We start from the raw sequence: 22,404 nt of genomic DNA on the forward strand, positions 1-22,404 counted from the left end.
CTCTAAGACTGATACTCTGGTAAACCTACTGTTCATGGCTAACGATCCGGCAGGGAATGGATGTTAGGCCAGAGCCTAAGAAGGGTGATGATCAGGACCAGGTGTGCAGATTGCTGATGGGATGCAGGTGCGGAAATCAAGAGAGCTCCCCGGAGCGTTCCCGAACCCTCGGGAAACTGGAGATCACGAACAGAAAAACTAGTCACCAGACAGGACCCGACTCAGACTGCCGGGATCGTTACACCAAAGTCTCTACTTGGTCTCAGTTCTCCAGTAAACTTGTGATTATCAACACTAACCTCATCGTTGTGGCGGCGGACAGCTAGCCTGTATCCCTCATCCAGTTGAGTGGCAATGTTATTTTTTATGCGCGTACCATTTTTTGGAAAATCCTCGGTGTAGGACTTTCCCCCTTTAGTAGAAACCTGTTGAATTATTAAATTTGGTCTGGGAGGTCCTAATTGTTTCGTTGCTAATTTATCTTCATTTGTTCGCCGACAAAAAGGAAATTCTTTCAAAGACACAATCGAGTTGCACTGAAGCCTAGCCATGTTGATAGTAGTAGTGAATTGATTGACGTGCTACCCTCTCTTTCTTAGTTACGTTCATGTGACGAAGCGCGTAAGTGCAAGCCCACAGACACCCATTGAGATTGTATTGAAGGCTCTGAAATTTGAAAAAAATAGATTTTACATGGGAGTCTATGACAGAAGTTCTGGGCGATTTTCAATCTGACTGAAATCGCCCCAAAAGGGGGTGGAGCCATTTGAAGCCACGACTTTAGCCTGATTCGAGCATTTAGTGGCAGTGTGGCACTGTGGCAGATCAGACGTATAGATTACAACACTGATAACTACTGTTGCCGTGATATAATTGATTAGAAAAAAAATCCCTTCCTTTTCCCGTTTGGCAGTGCGTCGCCCATATCGCCCTATTGAACAGGCCGTCCCTGCCTCCTTGTCCACCCTACCATACCTCCTTGCCCACCCTACCATACCTCCTTGCCCACCCTACCATACCTCCGTGTCCACCCTACCATACCTCCTTGTCCACCCTACCATACCTCCTTGCCCACCCTACCATACCTCCTTGTCCACCCTACCATACCTCCTTGCCCTCCCTACCATACCATCCCTTGCCCACCCTACCATACCTCCTTGCCCACCCTACCATACCTCCTTGCCCACCCTACAATACCTCCTTGCCCACCCTACCATACCTCCTTGCCCACCCCTACCATACCTCCTTGCCCACCCACCATACCTCCTTGCCCACCCCTACCATACCTCCTTGCCCACCCTACCATACCTCCTTCCCCACCCTACCATACCTCCTTGCCCACCCTACCATACCTCCTTGCCCACCCTACCATACCTCCTTGCCCACCCTACCATACCTCCTTGCCCACCCTACCATACCTCCTTGCCCACCCTACCAACCTCCTTGCCCACCCTACCATACCTCCTTGCCCACCCTACCATACCTCCTTGTCCACCCTACCATACCTCCCTTGCCCACCCTACCATACCTCCTTGCCCACCCTACCATACCTCCTTGCCCACCCTACCATACCTCCTGGCCCACCCTACCATACCTCCTTGCCCACCCTACCATACCTCCTTGCCCACCCTCCCATACCTCCTTGCCCACCCTACCATACCTCCTTGCCCACCCTACCATACCTCCTTGCCCACCCTACCATACCTCCTTGCCCACCCTACCATACCTCCTTGCCCACCCTACCATACCTCCTTGCCCACCCTACCATACCTCCTTGCCCACCCTACCATACCTCCTTGCCCACCCTCCCATACCTCCTTGCCCACCCTACCATACCTCCTTGCCCACCCTACCATACCTCCTTGCCCACCCTACCATACCTCCTTGCCCACCCTACCATACCTCCTTGCTCACCCTACCATACCTCCTTGCCCGTCCAAATTAAATATTGAAATATTGATCATTTATTTGACTGAGACGCGCGCCGATAGAAGGACGCATCAATCTCAGATAGAGCATCCGAGTGAGAACAGCGCCCTCTGTCTCTGTATGTAGACCATGTATCTGATGCTGTCTGGTCATAAAGAGTATGGCATGTCATACTATTTCTGTCCAGACAGCATCAGATACATGGACTACATATAATAAGAAAGAGGGGCGCTGTTTCGCTGACTAGGATGCTTTCTCTGGTGAGAGAGTTTCAGTAGAGAGGAAGAGGCGAAGCGACAGGGCTCACTCTCTCCAGAATCTGTCCAAAATTAGCCTAATGTGTTTCTATGGGCAGAATAAGCAGACCTAAGCTAGTCGCCTGCTTTCCCTCCATTGGGACAACATTGTTAGGGTGGAGACATAATTTTCTCCTCATTATATACAGATCTCTGGTTTCAGCCACTTGTGAATTAGGAAGGAAAGTTGGAGGAAGCACAGTGTAGTGTTCAGATGCTGCCTCCCCCTAAAGTAAATTGATATTTTGCCAAAATTATATAATTACTCCTGTCTAAGTAAAATCATTCAAAATACTTGACTTAGCCACAGAGGACCATTAGCTACTATTTGGGAAGCCAGCAATTTGGTCATCATGTGTGGCAATAGACCTTGCTGACCATTGTGTTGTGGCTGATAGTGAAAAGCATCTAAAATGTGTGAAGATAATGTGTCTGGAGGATAATTACAAATGTTGAGACAAGAAGAAGCGAAGGGGTGTCTGGTGAAGATATGGGCGTCCTTCTCCAGAATGCACTCAGCTCTCCAGAATGTGCTCCGCTGTCTCCAGACAATTCTTGCACATTCATTGTTACATTGTGAGAATTGTTTTCCCTTTGATAAATAAAAAAAAATACATTCCCCATTACATATGTAACCAGTAGGCCTGGTAAATGTACCGTTTATTCCCTTCATTTGGTTACATTATTTCAGTTAATGATGGCATACAGTGTCACGCCCTGACTCAGGGGACGCTTATATGTTGAGTCAGGGTGTGTGTATTCCTTGTTGTGTTAGTTCTATGTTGTAGAATCTAGTATGTCTATTTCTATGTTGGCCGGTGTGGTTCCCAATCAGAGGCAGCTGTCGCTCGTTGTCTCTGATTGGGGACCATACTTAGGCAGTCTATTGGCACTAGTGGGTTGTGGGATCTTGTTCCGTGTTGTGTTGTGTTGTGTTGTGTTGTGCTGCGCTGCGCTGCGCTGCCTTGGACGTCACGTCACGTATCGTTTGTTTATTGTTTTGTCGTTGTGTTTATTGGTTAATAAACATGTATGCATATCACGCTGCGCCTTGGTCCGTCCCGTCTATAAACGAATGTGACATACAGTGATTTACCATTGTCATTCTAGGAGTGGAAACGTTGTTTGCAGAGTTCACATCCTTCTACACTAGTCAGAAACAAGTTTTAGTTTATTTCATAACCATCATTTAGGAGTTTTATCAATGTTTTTCATTGTCTTTTGTTTGGAGTGCTCCGTGTGAGCAATAAGCATGTGTGTGGTTTCTCTGTCCTGATAACATTGAGGGAGCGTGCGCCCCTGAGCATGTCAACCTGCTGAGTTGATACAATGTTGCACTTCGTTAGCGATAGCTCAAGTCACGACAGATAGGAAGGGAGGCAGACAGGTGGAGTAGAGAGATGAATGTGATTGAAAGAACCTGAATGTTCATCTCATGAGCTGCCTGTGGTTTTTATTACAACACCATTAACAACATGTGTGGACGTCCCGGGAAAAACACGAAATCAAATGGCAGTCCAACTGATTCGTTCTGGTGCCGGACCTGCACGTCACTTCATCAATCTAACACACTAACAGCGCCCCCTATTAGCTCATTGAAGTTACTGCGTTACAGACATGATTTGTGGAGAATAGAATAGAATAGCAGAGGAGATTTTCAATAAGTTTTATTAGTTTGGTTTATATGACTTTAACTTTGATTCATATTTTGACTATGCTATAAACAGTGGTCTGATTGGTGGTTGGTCCCCGGCTCTGCAAGATATAGCGAAATAATTGGTGGACAACTTTTGATTCTGCTATTAAAAGTGATCTATACTGAACAAAAATATAAACGCAACATGCAACAATTTCAAAGAGTTACAGTTCAACTTGAAATAAATTCATTAGGCCCTAATCTATGGATTTCACATGCCTGGCCAGTCAAAATTGGGCCTGGGTGGGAATTGGCCCACATTTACATTTTAGTCATTTAGCAGACGCTCTTATCCAGAGCGACTTACAGTTAGTTACATTTTCATACTGGCCCCCCGTGGGAATCGAACCCACAACCCTGGCGTTGCAAACGCCATACTCTACCAACTGAGCTATACGGGACATTTGGGAACCCCACTTGGGAGCCAGGCCCACCCACTTGGAAGACAGGCCAACACACCAGGGAGTCAGGTCCAGCCAATCAGAATACGTTTTGGAGAGAAATAAGCTTTTTGAGTGTATGGAAAATGTCTGGGAACTTCTATTTCAGCTCATGAAACATGGGACCAGCACTTTACATGTTGCATTTCTATTTTTGTTCAGTATAATTGGTGGATGGCCCCAGGCTCTGATCCATGTTGTCTTCTAGAAGCTGTTCCAGGGTCAGGCTCTGGTAGATGTCTTCTGGAAGCTGTCTCAGTGTAAGACTGTGATAGTGGACGGCTTGGCCAGTGACGTCCATATCTACGTACTCATCAATGGTCAAGCCAACTCGGCCGCTGACTGCAGCTTCTATGTGTTGTGGATCTATGTGGGCGTAGAGTCCAGACGTTACAGCAGTGTCTATGTGTTGTGGATCTATGTGGGCCTAGAGTCCAGACGTTACAGAGGTGTCTATGCTGTCAAGATCTATGTTTGGGGTGATTCCGGCACTTGTGACAGGGTTCATGGTCACATAGTCAGAACTGAGGGTGTTCTGGTTCTGGACGACCAGCAGCAGAGAGACGGTGAAGAAACACAGGAACAGCAGTGCTGAGAGACACGTCACCGTGGTTAGAACCAGGAGAGTCAGCTGGGAATCTGGAGAGAGAGAGAAGAGAAACTGATGTCCACCTGGTGTATAACACACACACACACACACACACACACACACACACACACACACACACACACACATACGTGCATAACTCACTGTGTTGTGTATGGTTGTTTGTCCTGTTCTGGGGAGGGCTTTCGAGGTCTGTGGTGAAAATAGCTGAAGGGAAAGAGTAAAAGGTGAATTACTGCAATCTAAACACACACACACCAACACACACACGCACACACACACACACACACGCACACGCACATACATTCACGTACACACAGTTTCCCAGGAAGTGAGCAATTGAAGAGGGAACAGATCTGAGAAGAGAAACCAGCACAGTTCTCTGTTACGAGAAAAACCCCTCACCTGCTTTGATAAACAGACTCACACAGGCTCAACAATATCCTATACCTCTATTAGACAGGGTTAGGATTAAAACACAGGCTCAACAATATCCTAGACCTCTATTAGACAGGGTTAGGATTAAAACACAGGCTCAACAATATCCTAGACCTCTATTAGACAGGGTTAGGATTAAAACACAGGCTCAACAATATCCTAGACCTCTATTAGACAGGGTTAGGATTAAAACACAGGCTCAACAATATCCTAGACCTCTATTAGACAGGGTTAGGATTAAAACACAGGCTTAACAATATCCTAGACCTCTATTAGACAGGGTTAGGATTAAAACACAGGCTCAACAATATCCTAGACCTCTATTAGACAGGGTTAGGATTAAAACACAGCCTTAACAATATCCTAGACCTCTATTAGACAGGGTTAGGATTAGTAGGATTCACCCTACTGTGGGAATGGTTATGTCACCCTATTAAGGGAATGGTTATGTCACCCTGCTGTGGGAATGGTTATGTCACCCTGCTGTGGGAATGGTTATGTCATAAAACCTTTATTAGTGGTACTTTGATTAAAGAGGGACAGGATTAACCAATGAAACACAGCGATAAAGTGCCTACCTGGTGTAACCTGCAGTTGGATCTCACTGACATCATCCGGCAATAAGAAGATGTCCACTCCACACCAGTATTTCCCAGCATCCTTCAGGCTCAGCATGTCTATAATGACAGTGAAGACCGCAGCACTCTCCCCTCATTCACCCAGACCGTCATGCTTCCCGGTCCGGATCAGGTCACGGCAGGATAGGCGGTCATCGATCCGACAGAAGTACTTGACATTGTCCTGGTTGGTGAAGGAGTATTCACAACGAAGCTCCTTCATCTGTCCCTCCACTCCCCTCACAGAGATCTTCTGGCCATGACAGGTAGCTGTCAATCACATAGACGGAACAGTTGATCACTTTTCTATTTCTTAACCTTTGATACTGAATACTGCCTTGTTGAAGAAGAGCTTGGAAGTATGCACTTCACTGTACTGTTTACAGTTGTTGTATCCTGTGCAAGTGACAAATAAACTTTGATTTGATTAGATCAATCATTTTGACTGCTACTATGAAGACATTACTCACTTTACATCAGATTTAAAATACTACATTTAACAAGGTTTGCCATCTGCTTAGTAATACATTTTGAAGCCAACAAACTTTCCTGTCTAGAAATGTAATCAGTAATGTAGTAAAAGTATTTCTGAAAACTAACCAGTAGAAGGTTGACTGATCTAAGACCAGTCTCTAGTGTAACAGTGTAGACCTGATCTAGGACCAGTCTATAGTGTAACAGTGTAGACCTGATCTAGGACCAGTGTCTAGTGTAACAGTGTAGACCTGATCTAGGACCAGTCTCTAATGAAAAAGTGTATACCTGATCTAGGACCAGTCTCTAGCAAAACAGTGTACACCTGATCTAAGACCAGTCTATAGTGTAACAGTGTAGACCTGATCTAGGACCAGTCGCTAGTGTATAAGTGTAGACCTGATCTAGGACCAGTCTCTAGTGTAACAGTGTAGACCTGATCTAGGACCAGTCTCTAATGAAAAAGTGTATACCTGATCTAGGACCAGTCTCTAGCAAAACAGTGTAGACCTGATCTATGACCAGTCTCTAGTGAAACAGTGTAGACCTGATCTAGGACCAGTCTCTAGTGTATCAGTGTAGACCTGATCTAGGACCAGTCTCTAGTGAAACAGTGTATACCTGATCTAGGACCAGTCTCTAGCATAACAATGTAGACCTGATCTACGACCAGTCTCTAGTGAAACAGTGTAGACCTGATCTAGGACCAGTCTCTAGTGAAACAGTGTATACCTGATCTAGGACCAGTCTCTAGCAAAACAGTGTAGACCTGATCTAGGACCAGTCGCTAGTGTAACAGTGTAGACCTGATCTAGGACCAGTCTCTAGTGAAACAGTGTAGACCTGATATATGACCAGTTTCTTAGTGTAACAGTGTAGACCTGATCTAGCACCAGTCTCTAGTGTAACAGTGTAGACCTGATCTAGGACCAGTCTCTAGTGTAACAGTGTAGACCTGATCTAGGACCAGTCTCTAGTGTATCAGTGTAGACCTGATCTAGGACCAGTCGCTAGTGTATAAGTGAAGACCTGATCTAGGACCAGTCTCTAGTGTAACAGTGTACTGTAAACCTACCTGAGAGGAGATGTAGTAAAGTAATACAGACAGTCATCATGATTCTCTCCCAGTGAAGTCCCATCTCTCCCTGTACTGTTTCCAATCAATCCTGTCACAGTACCTTCACACTCACACACACAAACACACCCCTACACTAGTCCTGTCAGAGTACCTTCACACACACCCGTACACTACTGCTATCACTGTACCTGTAACTGAGTCTGCTCTCTCTGTGGCGTTTCAGTGTATGTGGGTGTGTGTGTGTGTGTGTCAGGTGGTTCAAGTTGAGACTCTTCCTCTTTCTCTACATGTACAAACACACTACACACACACACTGACAAACACACTACACACACACACACTGACAAACACACTATAATATTGGTTGATTCTCACAAAATCTGGAGATAAAAGTGATTTGAAACCCAGATGTTCATATTTTACATAAATTATATACAGTACAAGCACATGAGCTGTTTTAATACAATATGTCAAGGAGGATTTGAAACATGAAAGGGATTTCATTTTTTTTTCATTTCATTCCAAGATGGCGGCTCTGTGGTGACAACCCTTCATCTCTCTACAGGGAGCTTCCCTTCATCCCAAATGGCACCTTGTTCTCTATAGAGCACTGCCTTTGACCAGGGCCATATGGGGGATAGGTAATAGAGTGTCATTTGAGACGCATCCCTTGTATAGATTATATAGTCCTACATTATTATGGGTATCTGGGCTGTAGAGTAGATGTCGTCTTCTGGAGTGTCTTTAGAGAGGTGTACAGCAGGGTATCTTGTAGATTCTACAGTATCTTTGGGTAACTGGGCTGTAGAATAGATGGAATCATCCTGGGTTCCACTGGCTGTTGGAGGGCTTGAAGAGACTCTAGAATCTTTGGGTAGATCCACATTGGAGTAGATGAGAGAAGCTGGGTGATCTGCAGTAGAATAGCTTGGATTTATATAATCTTTGGGGAAGCTAGCGTTAGCATAGATGTCACAGTGTGGAATCAAGTATGGGTTTGTAGAGGCTTGGCTAGCAGGGTAGGTTGTGGAGTCTTGGCCAGAAGGGTAGGTTGTAGAGTCTTGTATAGCAGGGCAGTTTGTAGAGTTGGTAGGTGAGTTGACAGCAGAGTAGACTGAAGAGATGACCACAGGGATTGTGTCTGTCTGTCTGTCTGTCTGCCTCTCTGATCTCCTCATACACACAGTCAACCTGCATAGAGAACCAATGACAATAAATACATGTTCAGATATGAAAAGAAGTGGAGGGCCCTCAACCATCAACAAGTGTTGTTTGCCACTGTTTTTCTTCATGGAATGTTAGCAGGTTGCACCACAATCCCACTAGAGGACGCTATAGACTCACACAGTCAACCATAAGATGTTTAGTTTACCATCACACACAGCCAACCTCCCTGTCTATCACCTCTGCATTACAAGTTGTTATGGACAAACACACACACACACACACACACACACACACACACACACACACACACACACACACACACACACACACACACACACACACACACACACACACACACACACACACACACACACACACACACACACACACACACACACACACACACACACACACACACACACACACACACACACACACACACACACACACTCACCTCTCCAGTAGGGTCAGGTTGTGTGTTGGAGGAGACTGGTGGTGGTGGTGGTGTTCTCCTGGTTCCTCTCCTCTGTCTGGAGAACAGGAGCAGGACCAGTCCTAACACTGTCACCATGACTACCAGACCAACACTGGTCCACACCATCAGACCTGACCACAGACAGGAGGAGAGACTTTACAGAGTACTGTATATATCATAGATACCATCAGACCTGACCACAGACAGGAGGAGAGACTTTTCAGAGTACTGTATATATCATAGATACCATCATACCTGACCACAGACAGGAGGAGAGACTTTTCAGAGTACTGTATATATCATAGATACCATCATACCTGACCACAGACAGGAGGAGAGACTTTTCAGAGTACTGTATATATCATAGATACCATCAGACCTGACCACAGACAGGAGGAGAGACTTTTCAGAGTACTGTATATATCATAGATACCATCAGAGCTGACCAGAGATAGTTACAACGTTCATTCGGTCAGTTGGTTTCTCAGTTGGTCTGCGGCTTGGTCAGTCAGTCTCTCAGTAAGGCAGGAAGACAGATAGGCAGCCGGACAGACAGACAGGCAAGCAGGCAGCCAGGAAGACAGACAGACAGGCAGAAAGGCAGGCAGGCAGGCAGGCAGGCAGGCAGGCAGGAAGACAGACAGACACACAGACAGACAGACAGGCAGGGAGGCAGCCAGGAAGACAGACAGACAGACAGACAGACAGACAGACAGACAGACAGACAGGCAGGCAGACAGGCAGGCAGGCAGGCAGGCAGGCAGGCAGGCAGGCAGGCAGGCAGGCAGAGAGAGACAAAATAAAGGTGTGATAAAGGAGGAGACTGTAGTGATCAGAGTAACCATAGCAACAAAGGCCATGGTGTCAGCAGCTGCTCAGCCCAAAACCTCAAGTGTTGCATCACTTCCTGTAGGCCTCTGAGAGACTCACATCTACACCATATTTAGTCACCACTCAAATCAGTAGATATGAAACTTACCAGCACTCTGACTCTGTCCTGCACCAGGAGAGTCCAATGTAGGAGAATCTAGAGAGAGGGAGAGGGAGAGGGAGAGATAGAGAGAGAGAGAGAGAGAGAGAGAGAGAGAGAGAGAGAGAGAGAGAGAGAGAGAGAGAGAGAGAGAGAGAGAGAGAGAGAGAGAGAGAGAGAGAGAGAGAGAGAGAGAGAGAGAGAGAGAGAGAGAGATTTGTCCACTGCTTGAACAGATCCAATTGATTTCCTCCAGCATTACAGCATTTCATATCACAACATATTAGTTGTAATGTCTAAGATGAAAGATTCATCATACCTGCTCTATGAAGAGTGACCACTGATGTCTCCAGATGCCAGAAATGTTGTAGAGATGTTAGATAATGTTGCAGAGAGGTTTGGGAGGGTTGTGGAGATGTTAGAAGATGTTGAAGAGAGGTTTGGGGATGTTGCAAAGAGGTTTGTGAGGGTTGTGCAGACATGAGGTCTGGAAGTGACAGTTGACGGTCACCATTTTGCTTTTCTCTAATGAAGTCATGAAACCTGTAACAAACAATAACCTCTGAATATTTCAAGACAAATGTGATTGGGTGTTAACTTACCATCTGTAACTATGAGATGCACCTCTTGGTATGAATATTTTATAGATCTGTCCACTCCACACCAGTAGGTCCCTGAGTCTGTCTTCATCAGGTTCTTGATGGTAACAGTGAAGTCTCCATCTCTATAGTCATGTATGGTGTATCTTCCTCTCTCAATATAGTTCTTGTTCTTCTGAGTTTGAACCAGAATGTCGTTGTAACTGTCACATTTCTTCCCACATAAGTACTTGTCATTGCTTTTTCCAAACCATTTATCTGCATGTGAGCACCGAATTGTGACCTTTCCCCCAACAACTCCAGTCACCTTAGTGATGGCTGACTCCACAACACAGAGAGCTGTCAAACAGAAACATACGGTCACTAAAGAGGAATTGAACCTCATTGTCCTCAACACCTTCATAGTCCTACTGTACCCATCAACAGAGAGGTGAGAGGACCTCACCTTTTTAAGTTCAGTACATTCTACCATGAATATGCAGATATATCATCTGATCACATCTCTAGTGTATCCTTTTCTGGCTTGGTATACTGTATCATCTATAGTACTGTTATGACGAGTTTCTCTGGTATCGAGTACTTCAGGATGGGACACAGATGGAGAGTTGATTCATCGTTATTTAATGCAGTACTGGATTCAATGACAGGCGGTACGGACGTAGCCTCTTGTCATATGACTTCCATAGAAAATCTCTCAGTTTATATTATGCTCTCCGAGCTACTTCTGTCCATCATCTGCCAACCATCATTGAGTGTCACTCATCTCCTACAATAGGATCCCCATACATGGTATCGTGTGTCACCCTAGTATGTACTATGTAGTACGTATGGCCAGGCCATTCCATCACGTACACCTTCTAAGATTAGCCCAAGTGTCCCCCAATCTATCTTGGCACACCAACCCTCTGTCACTCACCAATGACCTCTATAACACATTGCGTGTCCTTGTCCTCTCTCCCACATGCAGCTCAGGAGTTTCCAAACATTAATAATCTTGTATCAAAAGTCATCATATCAGGTACTATCATGGTACTATAGAAACTGATACAGACTACAGACAGACAGTACACAGTCTAGTACTATAGAAACTGATACAGACTATAGACAGACAGTCTAGTACTATAGAAACTGATACAGACTACAGAAATACAGACAGACAGACAGACAGACAGACAGACAGACAGACAGACAGACAGACAGACAGACAGACAGACAGACAGACAGACAGACAGACAGACAGACAGACAGACAGTCAGACAACTCACCTGAGAGGAGACAGCATGAGACAACATGGAGTATCTTCATTCTGGACAGTTACTCCTCAATTACTATACTGTTAAAGTTACTTTACTACCAGTGTTACTATACTGTTAAAGTAACTTTACCATTACAGTTACTATGCTGTTAAAGTTACTTTACTATCACAGTTACTATACTGTTTTAGTGACTTTACGATACTACCAAGCACAGGTCCACAACAGCTTGTCTGTCAGCTACTCTCAGTCCTACTAAACCATCAGCAGTTAGACAGTGTTTGACAGCTGGGTGTTTCTGAAGTGCTCTTTTTTCCTCTATTGAAAGCTCCTCCCTCCTCTGACACCACACCTCTGTGTCTGTGTGTCTCTCTCTCTCTCTCTCTCTCTCTCTCTCTCTCTCTCTCTCTCTCTCTCTCTCTCTCTCTCTCTCTCTCTCTCTCTCTCTCTCTCTCTCCTCCCCTCCCCTCTCTCTTTTTTATTTAAAATTGCTTTATTGGCAGGATGTACATATTTCCAAAACATACAGTACTTTGGAGATAGAATGGGACTGTTAGTAATATAGCTGATAATAATGTTCATAGTAATTACAACAAATACACTAAACTGTTAGTAATGTAGCTAATGATAATGTTAAAAATAATTACAACAAATAATAACAAATGAGAATAATAAGAATGCAATTAATACCAGAACTAGTTGTAACCTGAGTTATAGTAACAGAGAGTAATGAGAAGTGATGACATGGAAAAGACAGAAAAGATCTAAAAGGCTAATATTAATAATCACACTATATTTTTCGTTGTCTGTCCCTCAGAGCATTCAGAAATTATTCAGACCCCTTGACATTTTCCAAATTTTGTTACGTTACAGACTTATTCTAAAATTGATTAAATTATATTTTTCCTCATCAATCTACACACAATACCCCATCATGACAAAGCGAAAACACATTTTCAGATTTTTTTGCAAATTTCTGAAAAATAAAAACAGAAATACCTTATTTACATAAGTATTCAGACCCTTTGCTATGAGACTCGAAATTGAGCTCAGGTGCATTCTGTTTCCATTGATCATTCTTGAGATGTTTCTACAACTTCATTGGAGTCCACCTGTGGTAAATTCAATTGATTGGACATGATTTGGTCTATATAAGGTCCCACACTTGAGAACGAAACCCAAGCCATGAGGTCAAAGGAATTGTCCATTGAGCTCAGAGACAGGATTATGTCGAGACACAGATCTGGGAAAAGGGTACCAAAACATTTCTGCAGCATTGAAGGTCCTCAAGAACACAGTGGCCTCCATCAGAAGTTTTGAACCACCAAGACTCTTCCTAGTGATGGCTGCCCGGCCAAACAGAGCAATCGTGGAAGAAGGGTCTTCGTCAGGGAGGTGACCAAGAACCAATGGTCACTCTGACAGAGCTCCAGAGTTCCTCTGCAGTACTCCACCAATCAGGCCTTTATCGTAGAGTGGCCAGACAGAAGCCACTCCTCAGTAAAAGGCACATGACAGCCCGCTTGGAGTTTGCCAAAAGGCACCTAAAGGACTCAGACCATGAGAAACAAGATTCTCTGGTCTGATGAAACCAAGATTGAACTCTTTGGCCTGAAGGCCAAGCATCACGTCTGGAGGAAACCTGGCACTATCCCTACTGTGAAGCATGGTGGTGGCAGCGTCATGCTGTGGGGATGTTTTTCAGCGGCAGGGACTGGGAGACTAGTCAGGATCGAGGGAAAGATGAAAGGAGCAAAGTACAGAGAGTTCCTTGATGAAAGCCTGCTCCAGATCACTCAGGTCCTCAGACTGGGGTGAAGGTTCACCTTCCAACAGGGCAATGACCCTAAGCACAAAGTCAAGACAACGCAGGAGTGGCTTTGGGACAAGTCTCTGAATGTCCTTGATTGGCCCAGCCAGAGCCCGGACTTGAACCCGATCAAACATCTCTGGAGAGACCTGAAAATAGCTGTGCACCGATGTTCCACATCCAACGTGACAGAGCTTGAGAGGATCTGCAGAGAAGAATGGGAGAAACTCCTCAAATACAGGTGTGCCAAGCTTGTAGCGTCAAACCCAAGAAGAATCGAGGCTGTAATCGCTGCTGAAGGTGCTTTAACAAAGTACTGAGTAAAGGGTCTGAATACTTATGTAAATGACATATTTCCGTTTTTTATTTTGTGTAAATGTGCAAATGTTTCTAAAAACCTTTTTTGCTTTGTCATTACGGGTTAATGTGTGTAGATTGATGAGGGAAAAAACTATTTAATCAATTTTAGAAAAAGGCTGTAACTTAACAAAATGTGAAAAAAGTATGAATACATTACGAATTCACTGTATTTGGCAAAAACAAAACACAGCATTTTGGTTTTTCAGTAAGTATGTTTATGTTTGTCTTCATCATTTAGGTTTTCAAATTCTTAGTATTGTTTCATAATTTTGGGGAATAATGTATTTATTCTCTCTCTCTCTCTCTTTTTCTTTCTTTCTTGCCTTGTCTCTCAGATCGTTCACAGCTTTGTGGAAGTTACCTGTGGCGCTGATGTTTAGGCCGAGGTATGTATAGTTTTTTGTGTGCTCTAGGGCAACGGTGTCTAGATGGAATTTGTATTTGTGGTCCCCTCTCTCTCTCTCTCTCTCTCTCTCTCTCTCTCTCTCTCTCTCTCTCTCTCTCTCTCTCTCTCTCTCTCTCTCTCTCTCTCTCTCTCTCTCTCTCTTTCTCTCTTTCTCTCTCTCTCTCTCTCTTTCTCTCTTTCTCTCTTTCTCTCTTTCTCTGTCTCTCTCTCTGTCTCTCTCTCTCTCTCTCTCTCTCTCTCTCTCTTTCTCTCTTTCTCTCTCTCTTTCTCTTCTCTCTTTCTCTGTCTCTCTCTCTCTCTCTCTCTCTCTCTCTCTCTCTCTCTCTCTCTCTCTCTCTCTCTCTCTCTCTCTCTCTCTCTCTCTCTCTCTCTCTCTCTCTCTCTCAATTCAATTTCAATTCAATTTAAGGGCTTTATTGGCATGGGAAACGTGTGTTAACATTGCCAGAGCAAGTGAAGTAGATAGTAAACAAAAGTGAAATAAACAATAAATATTAACAGTAAACATTACACTCAGAAGTTTCAAAAGAATAAAGACATTTCAAATGTCATATTATGTATATATACAGTGTTGTAACAATGTGCATATAGTTAAAGTACAAATGGGAAAATAAATCAACATTAATATGGGTTGTATTTACAATGGTGTTTGTTCTTCACTGGTTGCCCTTTTCTTGTGGCAACAGGTCACAAATCTTGCAGCTGTGATGGCACACTGTGGTTTTTCACCCAGTAGATAAGGGAGTTTATCAAAATTGGGTTTGTTTTCGAATTCTTTGTGGATCGCTGTAATCTGAGGGAAATATGTGTCTCTAATATGGTCATACATTTGGCAGGAGGTTAGGAAGTGCAGCTCAGTTTCCACCTCATTTTGTGGGCAGTGTGCACATAGCCTGTCTTCTCTTGAGAGCCAGGTCTGCCTACGGCGGCCTTTCTCAATAGCAAGGCTATGCTCACTGAGTCTGTACATAGTCAAAGCTTTCCTTAAGTTTGGGTCAGTCACAGTGGTCAGGTATTCTGCCACTGTGTACTCTCTGTTTAGGGCCAAATAGCATTCTAGTTTACTCTGTTTTTTTTGTTTGTTCTTTCCAATGTGTCAAGTAATTCTCTTTTTTGTTTTCTCATGATTTGGTTGTGTCTAGTTGTTGTGTTGTCCTGTGGCTCTGTGGGGTCTGTTTGTGTTTGTAGAACAGAGCCCCAGGACAAGCTTACTTAGGGGGACTCTTCTCCAAGTTCATCTCTCTGTAGGTGATGGCTTTGTTATGGAAGGTTTGGGAATCGCTTCCTTTTAAGTGGTTATAGAATTTAACGGCTCTTTTCTGGATTTTGATAATTAGCGGGTATTGGCCTAATTCTGCTCTGCATGCATTATTTGGTGTTTTACGTTGTACACGGAGGATGTTTTTGCAGAATTCTGCATGCAGTGTCTCAATTCGGTGTTTGTCCCATTTTGTGAATTTTTGGTTGGTGAGCGGACCCCAGACCTCAGAACCATAAAGGGCAATGGGTTCTATAACTGATTCAAGTATTTTTAGCCAGATCCTAATTGGTATGTTAAATTTTATGTTCCTTTTGATGGCATAGAAGGCCCTTCTTGCCTTGTCTCTCAGATCGTTCACAGCTTTGTGGAAGTTACCTGTGGCGCTGATGTTTAGGCCGAGGTATGTATAGTTTTTTGTGTGCTCTAGGGCAACGGTGTCTAGATGGAATTTGTATTTGTGGTCCCCTCTCTCTCTCTCTCTCTCTCTCTCTCTCTCTCTCTCTCTCTCTCTTTCTCTCTTTCTCTCTCTCTCTCTCTCTCTTTCTCTCTTTCTCTCTCTCTCTCTCTCTCTCTCTTTCTCTCTTTCTCTCTTTCTCTCTTTCTCTTCTCTGTCTCTCTCTCTCTCTCTCTCTCTCTCTCTCTCTCTCTCTCTCTCTCTCTCTCTCTCTCTCTCTCTCTCTCTCTTTCTCTTTCTCTCTTTCTCTGTCTCTCTCTCTGTCTCTCTCTCTCTCTCTCTCTCTCTCTCTCTCTCTCTCTCTTTCTCTCTCTCTCTCTCTCTCTCTCTTTCTCTCTTTCTCTCTTTCTCTGTCTCTCTCTCTCTCTCTCTCTCTCTCTCTCTCTCTCTCTCTCTCTCTCTCTCTCTCTCTCTCTCTCTCTCTCTCTCTCTCTCTCTCTCTATATATATATATATATATATATATATATATATAAATAAATATATATATATTACATTTCATGGATCCAAATAAGTTATAAGTAAATCAGTACGGTGCAGAATGGATTTTCTTACATTAGGGGGCCAGTATGAAAAATGTATGCACTCACTAACTGTAAGTCGCTCTGGATAAGAGCGTCTGCTAAATGACTAAAATGTAAAATGTAAATGTAAATGTTACGAAGACCAACACTTAATGAACACATTACTGTCTCTGTGTGAGTCTTGGGTTGTTGTATTGAGGGTTTGGTAGGTGGGGGTCTTGGGTTGTTGTGTTTAGGGTTTGGTTGGTGGAGTCTTGGGTTGTTGAGTTTAGGGTGTGGTAGGTAGAGTCTTGGGTTGTTGTATTGAGGTTTTGGTAGGTGGCATCTTGGGTTGTTCTGTTAAGGGTTTGGTAGGTGGAGTCTTGGGTTGTTGTATTGAGGGTTTGGTAGGTGGAGTCTTGGGTTGTTGTATTGAGGGTTTGGTAGGTGGGGGTCTTGGGTTGTTGTGTTTAGGGTTTGGTTGGTGGAGTCTTGGGTTGTTGAGTTTAGGGTGTGGTAGGTAGAGTCTCGGGTTGTTGTATTGAGGGTTTGGTAGGTGGCATCTTGGGTTGTTCTGTTAAGGTTTTGGTAGGTGGAGTCTTGGGTTGTTGTATTGAGGGTTTGGTAGGTGGAGTCTTGGGTTGTTGTATTGAGGGTTTGGTAGGTGGAGTCTTGGGTTGCTGTATCGAGGGTTTGGTAGGTGGAGTCTTGGGTTGCTGTATCGAGGGTTTGGTAGGTGGCATCTTGGGTTGTTGTGTTGAGGGTTTGGTAGGTGGCATCTTGGGTTGTTGTGTTGAGGGCTTGGTAGGTGGAGTCTTGGGTTGTTGTATTGAGGGTTTGGTAGGTGGAGTCTTGGGTTGTTGTATTGATGGTACCCTCTCTTACACACACTGTGATTCCTGTATCTGGCTTGGAGTCTGGCCCTGTGGAACAAACAACATACAATGTATATACAAAAGTATGTGGACACCCCTTCAAATTAGTGGAAACAACTATTTCAGCCACACCCGTTGCTGACAGGTGTATAAAATATAGTACCCAGCCATGCAATCTCCATAGTTAAACATTGGCATTAGAATGACCCTACTGAAGAGCTCAGTGACTTTCAACGTGGCACTGTCATAGGATGCCACCTTTCCAACAAGTGAGTTTGTCAAATTCCTGCCCTGCTAGAGCTGCCCCGGTCAACTGTAAGTGCTGTTATTGTGAAGTGGAAACGCTACCCCAACATCATACAATGACATTCTAGACGATTCTGGCTTCCAACTTTGTGGCAACAGTTTTGGGGAAGGCCCTTTCCTGTTTCAGCATGACAATTCCCCCGTGCAGAAAGCGAGGTCCATACAGAACTGGTTTGTCGAGATCGGTGAGGAAGAAATTGACTAGCCTGCACAGAGCCCTGACCTCAACCCCATCAAATACCTTTGGGATGAATTGGAACACCGACTGCGAGCCAGGCCTAATTGCCCAACCTCAGAGCTCTTGCTCCTGAATGGAAGCAAGTCCCCACAGCAATGTTCCCACATCTAGTGGAAAGCCATCCCAGAAGAGTGGATGCTGTTATAGCAGCAAAGGGGGGAGCAACTCCATATTAATGCCCATGATTTTGGAATGAGATGTAGTTTAGATCATGTAGTGTATCATGAACAATGGTTGCAGTGTGTGTGTCTGTTGCCTGCGTTCATGTATATATATATACATTCATGTGAGGTTTACTCACTTGATGATTTCCTGTCTCTCCTCCATTTGTAGATCAGTAGCAGGATGAGTCCCACCACCAACACAGTCAGACTCACACACACCATGATGACCACTGGGGTACCTAGAACTACAAATACAAGATAATAACATTCCTCTCAGACCCTTCTCCTTCCTTCAGCTACTGTACCAGTTTCCTCACCACCTAGTCCTCCTACTGTACCAGTTTCCTAACCACCTAGTCCTCCTACTGTACCAGTTTCCTAACCACCTAGTCCTCCTACTGTACCAGTTTCCAATCCACCTAGTCCTCCTACAACTACTGTACCAGTTTCCTAACCACTTAGTCCCCCGACTGTACCGGTTTCCTAACCACCTAGTCCTCCTACAACTACTGTACCAGTTTCCTAACCACCTAGTCATCCTACTGTCCCAGTTCCCTAATCACCTAGTCCTCCTACTGTACCAGTTTCCTCACCACCTAGTCCTCCTACAACTACTGTACCAGTTTCCTAACACCTAGTCCTTCTACTGTACCCGTTTCCTAATCACCTAGTTCTTCTACAGCTTCCCCAGCTAGAATGATAAGAGTTGTAATGTGTTCCTACCTGTTCTGGGAGTTCCAGTGGTCACAAGAATATATAAATATAAATAATTGGTCATTTAGCAGACGCTCTTATCCAGAGCGACTTACAGGAGCAATTAGGGTTAAGTGCCTTGCTCAAGGGCACATGGACAGATTTATCACCTAGTCGGCTCCGGGATTAGAACCAGCGACCTTTCGGTTACTGGCACAACGCTCTTAACCACTAAGCTACCTGCTGCCCCAACAAGAAGAGGAGCTAGGGAAGAGAAGACACGGATGAATATAATGATGCGTGTGTTTATGTGTGTGTGTGTGTGTGTGTGTTTGTGAGAGAGAGAGAGAGAGACATAGAGACAGAGAGACAGAGAGAGAAGAGAGAGAAACAGATGCAGCTTGAGCCCACCTTCTTCAACATATATATCAAAGAAATGGCGAGGGCACTAGAACAGTCTGCAGCTCCTGGCCTCGGCCTACTAAACATCAGCACCACAGGAAACTTCCACAAAGCTGTGAACAATCTGGCAAAAAGGGCCTTCTATGCCATCAAAAGGAACAACAAATCCTGTCTAAATAAACTTAAATCAGTTATAGAACCCATTTCCCTTTATGGTTGTGAGGTCTGGGGTCCGCTCACCAACCAAGAATTCACAAAATGGGACAAACAACACATTGAGACTCTGCATGCAGAATTTTGCAAAAACATCCTCTGTGTACAACATATAACACCAAATAATGCATGCAAAGTAGAATTAGAACAGCACGCTATACTGAGGTATGACGCAACTTATAAATGAGGAACCACTATAGCCTTGCTATTGAGAAAGGACACCATAGCCAGACCTGGCTCTCAAGAGAAGACAGGCTATGTGCACACTGCCCACAAAATGAGGTTGAAACTGAGCTGCACTTCCTAACCTCCTGCCAAATGTATGACCATATTAGAGACACATGTTTCCCTCAGATTACACACACCCACAAAGACTTCGAAAACAAATCCAATTTTGATAAACTCCTATATCTACAGGGTGAAATACCACAGAGTGTTAACTCCTGAGAGGAGACAGAACTCACCTGAGAGGAGACAGAACTCACCTGAGAGGAGACAGCAGGAGACAACGAGGAGTATCTTCATTCTGGACAGTTACTCATCAGTTACTATACTGTTAAATTTACTTTAGTATCACGGTTACTACACTGTTCAAGTTACTTTACTATACTACCAGCTAGCACAGGTCCATCAACTACTAGTTTTTTTTCTTCAAATAGCTTTATTGGCAGGATGTGCATATTGTCAAAGCATACTTTGGAACTAGAATGATTCATTACGAATATTAACATAATTTAAAAAATAAACAAGATTGTCAATGCAACGTCCCTAAAGAATTCACAACAGTTTCAAAGGAATAGAGACATTTCATATGTAATTATGGCTACAGAATGGAATTATCTCTGTCTCTCTGTCTCTCTGTCTCTCTGTCTCTCTCTCTCTCTCTCTCTCTCTCTCTCTCTTTCTCTCTTTCTCTCTCTCTCTTTCTCTTTCTCTCTTTCTCTGTCTCTCTCTCTGTCTCTCTCTCTCTCTCTCTCGCTCTATCTCTCTCTCTCTCTCTCTCTCTCTCTCTCTCTCTCTCTCTATTCCCTACATAGTGCACTACTTTTGACCAGGCCCCAAAGGGCTCTGAGTAATATAGTGATCATAGTAACCATAGCAACGGAGGCTATGGTGTCAGCAGCAGCTCTCCACAAAACCTCAGGTAGTTGCATCACTTCCTCTAGGCCTCTGAGAGACTCACATCTACACCATCATCACCATGACAGCCCCTTTTACCAAATAATAGAATACTATTAGATTTTAGCCACCAATGAAATCAGTAGACATGAAACCTAGCAGCACTCTGACTCTGTCCTGCACCAGGAGAGTAGTCTGAGGGAGGAGAATCTAGAGAGAGGGGGAGAATATGTGTGTCTGTCACGTCTCCTCCCGTTGCTCCCCTCTGGTGCTCTGATTCGCCGGTCTACTGAGCCACCGGTCTGAGCGCACCACCTCGGCAACACAGGAATGGAAACCCAACGCACCCTAATCACCTCCAGCGCACCTGCACCTCATCATCTCATCACCACCCCTATATAGCCCTGAACTGTTCAGTGTTGTGTTGTGTGTGTGATTATTAGTGTCATGTCGGGTACTCACTCTTTGTTGTACTCTTGCTCAGTGTTAAGTAAACCTTTACATTGTTGATTCCTGCGTCTGCGTCCTGCCTCTAGAATCTAGGGAGAGGGGGAGAATGTGTGTGTCTGTGTTTGTGTATGTACGTACACTCTTCAGACCTTGTCACACAAGTGTTTTTGTGCCCATTGTTAGAGTAGACAGTCCAATATCTTGTCATTATAATACATGTATGTAATTTAGCCAGGAGCAATTAGGTTTAATGCCTTATTTCACCTCGTCGGTTCAGGGATTCAAACCAGCTACCTTGCAGTTACTGGTCCAACACTCCTAACTGCTGGGCTACGTGCAGCCCATAATAAATTATCTTTGCTGTCAGGAGGAAGGGTCTAGAGAAGTCAGATGTTTTTTATTTAGTTAAGAATGTACAATACTATAAACAATTCAGAAAATATCACATCATAAAAACCCCACAATAAAAAGATAACAGATTTATATTACACTTCACATTATAATAGTACAGGGTAATAATAATAATAATCAGAATCAGAATCATCATCATCATCATCATCATCATCATCATCATCATCATCATCATTATAGAAATATTAATAACAATGGTAATAATAATAATAATCATCATCATTATAGTAACAACAACAACAACAACAATAATAATAATAATCTATTGGGTGGGTGCGCTGTTTGCCGTTGTTATCGAGTACTGACGGTGAATGTCGTCACTAAAACGCGGCAAATGAGGAAGACTTATCAGACAGATCAAAAAAGGAATAATTGTTTCTCAGACAGCTCCATGTGTCTCTGATGGTAATGGCTTTTGAAATATTTTCGAGCCTTTAGTGAGCCTCGCTGTCGGTTTTGAGCAGGGCATTTGGAATTCGCCTCCGGCCTCCTAAATTGCAAATCAAGTGATACCTCCGCCTACACGGGCAAGAACCAGGCGTCTCATACTTTCAAGACATGCACACTCACTGTCACTGAGAGAACAGGAAGTTGCTAAGTGACTGTGCCAGTAAGGAAAAGGCTATAAGACTGTGATCTCATATCCTCTCCCTGTCAACCCATCCAAGTAGGAAACAAGACCTGCTACTGTCTGGGTGTG

At 44.0% G+C, this 22,404-nt stretch overlaps 1 non-coding gene across 1 annotated transcript; it reads right to left on the reverse strand.

Moving 5' to 3' along the window:
* Nucleotides 1-8,712: 8,712 nt before the first annotated feature.
* On the reverse strand, nucleotides 8,713-10,228 carry LOC121558201. The gene is made up of 3 exons (XR_006657136.1): nucleotides 10,197-10,228; nucleotides 9,197-9,348; nucleotides 8,713-8,766 (listed from the first exon to the last, which is right to left on the reverse strand). It is a non-coding gene; the product is annotated as an uncharacterized LOC121558201 (transcript).
* Between the last annotated feature and the right edge of the window lie 12,176 nt (nucleotides 10,229-22,404).

Source organism: Coregonus clupeaformis, chromosome 20 (assembly GCF_020615455.1).
Source record: "Coregonus clupeaformis isolate EN_2021a chromosome 20, ASM2061545v1, whole genome shotgun sequence".
Taxonomy (NCBI): Eukaryota; Metazoa; Chordata; class Actinopteri; order Salmoniformes; family Salmonidae; genus Coregonus; species Coregonus clupeaformis.